The 7,889-nt window shown below is 45.7% G+C and overlaps 1 protein-coding gene across 2 annotated transcripts in view; it reads right to left on the bottom strand.

Moving 5' to 3' along the window:
- bcorl1 (BCL6 corepressor-like 1) overlaps positions 1-3,004 on the bottom strand; it is a 24,303-nt gene extending 21,299 nt beyond the window's left edge. Inside the window, exon 1 of one of the 2 annotated variants that reach the window (XM_086138156.1) lies at positions 2,807-3,004. The gene's annotated coding sequence lies outside the window, so the exon portion shown is untranslated. The remainder of the gene's footprint in view (positions 1-2,806) is intronic. The other variant, XM_086138189.1, reaches the window with a different exon arrangement.
- Between the last annotated feature and the right edge of the window lie 4,885 nt (positions 3,005-7,889).

The raw sequence follows: 7,889 nt of genomic DNA, 5'->3' as shown, positions 1-7,889 counted from the left end.
AACCGGAGTACCCGGAGAAAACCCACGCAGGCCCGGGGAGAACATGCAAACTCCACACAGGAAGGCCGGAGCTGGAATTGAAGCCGGTACCTCTGCACTGTGAAGTCGACGTGCTAACCACTGGCCTACCGGGCCGCCGTGTGTGTGTGTGTGTGTGTGTATATATATATATATATATGTGTGTGCGTGTGTGTGTGTGTGTGTGCGTGTGCGCAAAATGAACCAGCCACTGATGGTCAAGCGAGCGTGTCATAATTAATTGACATGTTTAGCCGGGTGTGTCTTAACCTCCATGGCAGAGGCTCCGTCGTACCCCTGAGACCGATTCACCGAACCCTTAGGGTTCGATCGAACCCAGGTTAAGAACCACTGCTGTAGCCTATCCCAGCTGATTTCGAGCAGTAGGCAGGGTACACCCTGAACTGGTTTGTCAGCCGGCCAATCACAGAGCACACATAGACACACCACATTCCACACTCACACCTAAGGACAAGTTAAGAGAGTTCAATCAATACCGTGCATGTTTTTGCAATGTGGGAGGAAACTGGGGTACCCGGAGAAAACCTACACAGGTGGAGAACATGCAAACTCCACCCAGGAAGGCTGGAACCTGGAATCGAAACCTGGACATCTGTACTGTGAGGCAGATGGGCTCAGCAGTCGACTATCATTCCCATCAGATCTATCTTGATCTAAATCAAGATAGATTTTTATATGTCACAAAGCCGGCAGCCTGGTGGACGACTGGATAGCGTGTCAGTCTCACAGTGAGCGGTGCGGTGTTCGAAACCATTTGCATATTCTCCCCGTGCTTGCATGCGTTTTCTCCGGGTCCTCCAGTTTCCTCCCACATTCCAAAAACATGCACGGCAGGCTGATTGAACACTCTAAATTGTCCCTAGGTGTGAGTGTGAGCGCGGATGGTTGTTCGTCTCTGTGTGCCCTGCGATTGGCTGGCAACCAGTTCAGGGTGTACCTCACCTAATGCCCGAAGACTGGTTTAGGCTTCAGCACACCCCGGGACCCTTGTGAGGATAAGCGGATCATCTATAATTCTTTATTTTTCAAGGGTAATTTTGTAAGATGAGTTTGAAATGACATTGAATTGTTTTGGTGTAAAGGTTTGTGGTATATTTCAATGGCCAAAAACAAAAATTTGGAGGGAAGGCCTCACTTACTCATGTTTTGTTTTTACTATTCACTTTATGTGGGGATTGTAAAATTTGATTTTTCATCAGCGTCTCTTGACAAAATTCAATTTGTTTTCTTTTTAAAATTCAGATTTACACAAGGTATTAAACATAGATAAATGATTCTAATTATTTTTACCTCAGAAATGTGTGGCAGACATGCTACCCTGCAAGGTTAAAAGTGAAAAATATCATCTTTAAAAGGGCATACTTTTCGATCCGACTCATTTGCTTGTGTGCGTGTGGCTTGTGATAGCAAGTCTACAACAAACACCAGGAAAGACCAGTTGCCCTTGCAGGTTGCTTGTCTTTAAAAAAAAAACATAGTAAAGACAATAATTAGTACTACGTGTGACCATCTCCGTCCAGAATCACATTTTGTCTCAGTGTTTAAGCAGCCCTCGCTGAAACTAGGGCACTTCTCTCATTAAACCAAAGGCCTGGATCAACTTCTTCAAGGCATTTCCTATATTTCTCAACACTTAGTGGGTAACTAGGCAAATACACACACGAGGGAGGCTTGTTTTGTGTTTGCATCCAGCCTGGCGTTGAGGCGGTGCAGTTGGTGTCGGGTGAGGGGCAACGCTCAAGCCAGCGGTCCGAGCTGAAACTATTTGGCTGCGTGGATCATCGGCATGTGGGAGCCTCTCCGACATGCCCTTCGTCATTCGCCCAGTAATGGCTGCGCACAGTCGGCCAGCCACACCGCTGACAGATTGCCCAATGGGGACATGGCAACCCCAGCTTTAATGATTTAAAAAAAAAACTAAAGAGGAAGGGACATTTATTAACAAAAAGGGAGGCGACTGGGAAAGAAAAACGGAGCACGGTGGAAGCGTCGGGAGTGCCACACTCACACAAACACATCACGGACCGAGAGCTTCGCCGCCACCGACCAGGGCAAGCGGTAGCACTCTTCCCGGCAGTGAGCGCCCACTCCGGGGCTTGGGCGACCTGTGACTCGGCATTGGATGAGGACGTCGGAAGTGCACAAATAGTGCATTTCACCGTATATGTTTATCGCTAAGGGCCTGTGTGTGTGTTTTAGGGACAAGACACTCGCCTTCAAACTACCCCCCCCCCCCCCCGCTTCCTTTCTCGTTAGACTATTTTAGGCCGCCATGGCTTCACCAAACGAGGATGTCCCGTTTAAGTTCACCTGGAGGGGGGCAACTGGGTATCCATTTTGGCTCAAGTCATTAAATACATCAGGAAGCAAGCCTTGATGTGCTCGCTCGCCGGGGTTAATAATGCATCGCTCGTTCACATGATGTAAAAAAAAGCTGGGTACCTGAATGCATGACTTCTCGTGTAGTTTGAGGAGCCCCCCTAATCGAACCACGTACCTCCCAACACATTTGCCTTTTCAGACACACGCCGTGTCATCCCAACTTGCTCTTGTGTGTGAGCCCTCTACACACAATGCCGCGGGATAGCAGCGAGACGTCGCCGGGGAGAGGGTAAAACGGGGGGACGACAACAATGAAAACACAATCAGGTCAAAGTTTGTCAGAGTTTGGACTCGTCGCCGATCTCCTTGTGCAATGTGCGCCCCCCACCCCTACCCGTAACGCCTTTGTTATTAGTAATCGCACGCTATTGCGCCGTCTTCTTACCTTGGCGCTCCGAGCTGTGTGCAGCCGCAAAGCCTGCGTGTGCACACGGCGCAACAAGCGAGCCGTCGTCCGCGGAGAGAGAGGGGAGCGGGGCTTCTGAGCTGGGTTGTTTCTCCGCTAAAAATTAATAGAGGTGGTGCTTCCCCCCAAAATGTTTTTTGTTGTTGTTGTTGTTGCTTGTCCTCGCGATCTTCGCTTATTGCCCGAGCTTTGGGTCTGCAGCAGCTGGAGATGAAAATCGCGCACCCTGGGTCCTAGCGCCTGATGGAGGCCCTACAGGTGAATTGAACAATCAGACTGGAGCTCGGTGGGTTTCTATTCTTGTGTTCTCGGGAGGGGTAATCCCGTCACGGTGGACCGCACACGCTTGCTTGCATACAGTGCTTACCTGATGGGAACTCCACATACAGTCCGGGGCTTGTTGGGTTATTTGGAAGCTCAAATGCAGGGAAACCCAGTCATAGGGACCTCCACATCCGTGTTCAGCAAAGGTTTTGTGTATCTCATCAAGAAAAAAAATGAATTTGAGAAAATTCTCCAATTCGTCGGAATAGATAAAGTCCTGAAAACGTTTTTGATGATTATTATCTGGCTAGCAAGTTAATTCTCTCAACACTTTTACCATAATCGATAGGTACAATAATCATCACAAGACCCTACAGAGTGATTTGTTTCAAAGTACATTTCAGGTACAGTAATTGATGAAAACGCATGCAAAGACTGAGAAGTAAGTAGCAAGGAATTGTGGAGATATAACTTGAAACAGTTTTTCATCATTTCAGATTTTTTGGGGGGTGTGGCTAAAACGGTGCGGAGTGACTTGAGCGACTTCGTTCACATATAGTAAGTGGTTAACCGGTGCCACTGTGAGTTACTTAGTTGTTCCATTCCCACCACTACAGCGTGCAGTTAGCAAGCAAGCTATGTATACACTCTGCAAATGCATCTTTACTGAATGCAACCATTTATAGAACAATTCGTTGTCGTTATTTAAATTCTCAAACGAGAAGGTGACGCTGCGGATGAGGCCACCACCCGTCCGCCAGTGAAGAAGTGCCCCGGAAGCCTGTTTATCTTGAGAACTAGCGAGGGGCTAGTGCCTGTCGTCGTGGCATGGATAGCCCCGTGACCACGAAGTGGAATATATTCCAATAACACTCAAGATTTCAGAAGATATATATTTTTTCTGGCACACATGTCGGCATGTGTTGACGTACGAGAGAAGCATCCATTTTTCAACAGGGTGTGGTTTCACACACATTCACTGGACACGCCCACAGCGTTTGAGAAACAGCAGCTTGATTTTTCACAATTTTGAAGCCTCCATTTTTTAATTGTTCAAATTTGGCAGGGTTGTTAACAACACTCCTCTCTGTGATGTGCTGAATTTATTAGAAACATGTATTTCCACTGTACACAGACCTTGATACTGTTGACACTTCTTTTGTGAAGCACTGTATATTATGATAAACGGTTGGTTTTAATTGTATGCCTATTTGATAGCTTTTGCGTGATTGAGATTGTATATGTCGATAATATTTCATAATTTGTAGACAGATGTAAATTATAGGATGGCTCTGTGGTCGACTGGTGAACATGTCGGCCCCACAATGCGGAGGTGCAGGGTTCGTTCGGTTCCGGCTCTGGCCTTCCTGTGAGGAGTTTGCATGCTCTCCTCGTGCCTGCATAGGTTTTCTCCGGGTTACTCCGGTTTCCTCCCCCATTCCAAAACATGCATGGCAGGTTGTTTTGCACTCCAAATTGTCCCTAAGTGTGAACGTGAATGGTGATTTGTCTATGTGTACCCAGCGATTGTCTGGCAACCAGTTCAGGGTGTACCCCGCCTACTGCTCATAGACAGCTGGGATAGGCTCCAGCATGCCCGCAACCCTCGTGAGGATAAGCGGATTAGAAAATAGATGGATGGATCTAGATTATTGGGGCTGCACCAGTAGGACTGCATTTCCTACAATTCTTCGTCCCAGAAGCAGGAAGTAGTTTTAGTTCGGTTATGATGAAAACATGTACATCTGCTAGTGAGTTAGGTGCGGATGAGAACACAAATGTAAAGATGAAAGTAAATTGAAAGATTTTGAAATAAAGATGACCAACGGAAAAGCCGACATTCTCTCTTTGCCAATCATTGTGAACAGGCACTGCTCCAGGAATTTTTCTCTGCCGCGTGGCTGATGCCTATTTTGCCATATACATAAGGGGTCAGAGAAAATAATTTCTAAATACATTACAGGATATCAAATAAAATGCTGGAGGGGCTTAACTGGGGCACACTGATTTCTGATGGGGCTACAGCCCTATTTAGCCCCGGTATAGCGCCACCCCTGACTGAAAATAAGTGTGGATTTGCTGCAAATATGTAGTGTAAAATCTACTAATGACCCCGTTTACAAAATATTTGGTTTACAAACAAAATTGTTGAAGAAAAATGACCCCCTTTCTGACACTATTTTCGGTTCATGAACAGTCGTGATAGAGTGAGCACTCGCAGTGTACAGTTAATGTACATTTACACATCACTGCACACTTACAGGTCATTGTAATAATGTTAACATTAGTGCTGTAATACTATTATGGGATGGGGTGTCCATTTTGGGCTTGCAGTATCCTTGGTAAACCTAAATAGAACGGTATGCAAAAAAACCTATGACCAGGGCCGCTGCTAACCAAATAGGCGTGGTGCTGGATGGGAGCTGCGGAGTGACATTTCACCTGACGATGATAAGTAAACTGGTGGTGGTGGTGGGAGGGGTGCTGACATAACATAATGACAACGATGACTGACAAAGATGTGTAAACCATGCAAATGCCAGTTTCTCATGCAACAAAACAATTTTGTCAACAGGGGGAACCAAGTAGTGCCCCTCATGAATGATGGGGCCCGGCATGCAGCGTGTCATCTGCGTTATGGCAGCAGCAGCCCTGGCCCAGATATTGCACAGTGATTTGCAAGCAAATACCCCATGTTTATTTCTTCACTATAAAGTGTGTTTTCCAATATTTTCTATGTACAGTGTCTATTTTTAACCACACATTAATAAAAAGAAGGTAAATATAATTTGGTTCAAGGGTTCAACAGATAAATTGCAACATGACCTCTGTTTGGAAACATTTTGCTTCATGAACAAAGTCATAAAGCACATTTAATTCATTCACCAAGGTTCCATTGTAATCTACCATTTTAACCATTTTAATACTCGTATCTTCGTGATGAAAAGCATCGCTCGTATGACTCTCCACTTCATTTCAACTGCATCCTCCTCAGCTAACACTGACAGCAGTGCTACTGCAACTGGCAAGAGAATCTGGCTTTTACTGTTGTCTGTTATGCACAGGGGCGTGCTGGCCATTGGGAATTTCAGGAAAATAGGGCCTGTCGAATTGTGTGATGGTCCCCCCCCCCCCACCCATCGTCGTCGGCGATTAATTTTCATCGTGAGACGTCTATTGCCCAAAGCATCCTCACCCCGCTGTCCATACAATTAAGCACATAACAGCCGTCACCCCCCGCCCCCACAACGTCGTACATCCCCCAAACCTCCACGTCGTGTATTACGTTTAGACACGTGATGGCTGCCAACCCCTAATCTGCTTCATCCTTGACAATCACACCATGTTTTTGTGGTTTAACACATGCAATACAGTACAATATGCACTATGTGGAGATTTAAAATCCAATAGTGGGTCGCGGTTTCTCATTGCAGCATATTTTTAGGATTGCAGGGGTAAATCGCTCATTGTGCACGTGTGATTCACCAACCTTTATTTTTTCACGACGGATCATTCCAGTCGGGTTCAGCAACATTGTGTGGAATGACACACTTGAGACACATGGAGGCATAATCTTCCATGCGCTTCAGTCACAAAAGGGTACACAGTTGTGCACTTTTTAGGCTGCGCAGAGTCTCTCGACGACTGAAATGTGTCACTTAGGCACCTACACGCATGTACGCACTCTGGGTGGAGCACTCTTAAAAGAGGGAGCTCCCTATCAAATCACGCCTCGGCCGCAGTCTCCCAAAGATCTCCTGCGCCCTCAAGAGATGTACAGGGTAGAGTGGAGACAGTATAAAGTCCAGCGCCCCGGTGAGGGTGAACCAACATATTGCACGTTATTTGTTATTAGAGCTGCTTCGACAGCCGCTGACTTCACGAGTCGAGTCTGTAGATTCGTGTTGACATGGAGGGGTGGGGTATGGGTGCGTGAGTTATACATTTTGAATCCTTTATTATTAATCGCATCTGGGGTGACGTGCACAGGCCTGGTTGCTGGTCAACGCTGGTCAACAAGGATTTTTTTTTGTTTCTTGCGCTTTTATTTTGTGCCCAAGGTATACTGTAAACACATCCGTTCAGTCATGAGAACAGTATTCTGATTTATTGAAAACAAAACAGAATGAAAATACTGTACACATGCTCCTTCAAAATAGCCTGTTAGATGAGCTATGAACGCGTCAAAGGAAACGATAAGTATAATTTCCAGATCCACCATGCAACCTAATTAAAAAGTGTGATATATGGATCTCTATGGAATTCACAGCTCATGAAAAGTCCACACTCTGGGAATTAGGGCCACCCACGGAATTCAAGGAATCGTGCATTTTTGGTGGTTACGCATAAAGTTCCAGGTTCCGTATTGTGGTGAAGCAGAAGTCTGAACGGGGGAATCGGTTCACCTTGAAAGTGCGCAAGCCAGGCGTGTACATAAAAAAATAACTTACGTGTGAAAGAGGGAAGATGGGCCATGGCATCTTCGGGCGCATAGTCATCATCTACTTGACATCCACTCACAATATCATAAATACAATGACAGTTAATTAGTGTATTTATTAATTCCGAAATTCAAAATAAAACAAAAATTAAAATAGATGAAAACATGTTTGTTGAAATAACTTTTTAGACTATTCTTTTTCAGATATTTTCTGACAATTGGTGGATGGGAGAAGGCCAGGTAGTAGTAATAAAGGCCCTGATCTCCCGACTCAGTTGAAACACTTGCATTGTGCATACGCTCAAGAGAAAGACCCTGCAAGTGAAGCAACTACGGTAAATGGAATTAGTCCATCAT

Source organism: Hippocampus guttulatus, chromosome 2, assembly GCF_054856545.1.
Source record: "Hippocampus guttulatus isolate MCC_2025c chromosome 2, RoL_Hgut_1.0, whole genome shotgun sequence".
Classification (NCBI taxonomy): Eukaryota; Metazoa; Chordata; class Actinopteri; order Syngnathiformes; family Syngnathidae; genus Hippocampus; species Hippocampus guttulatus.
This window is presented reverse-complemented; position numbering and strand designations above follow the sequence as displayed.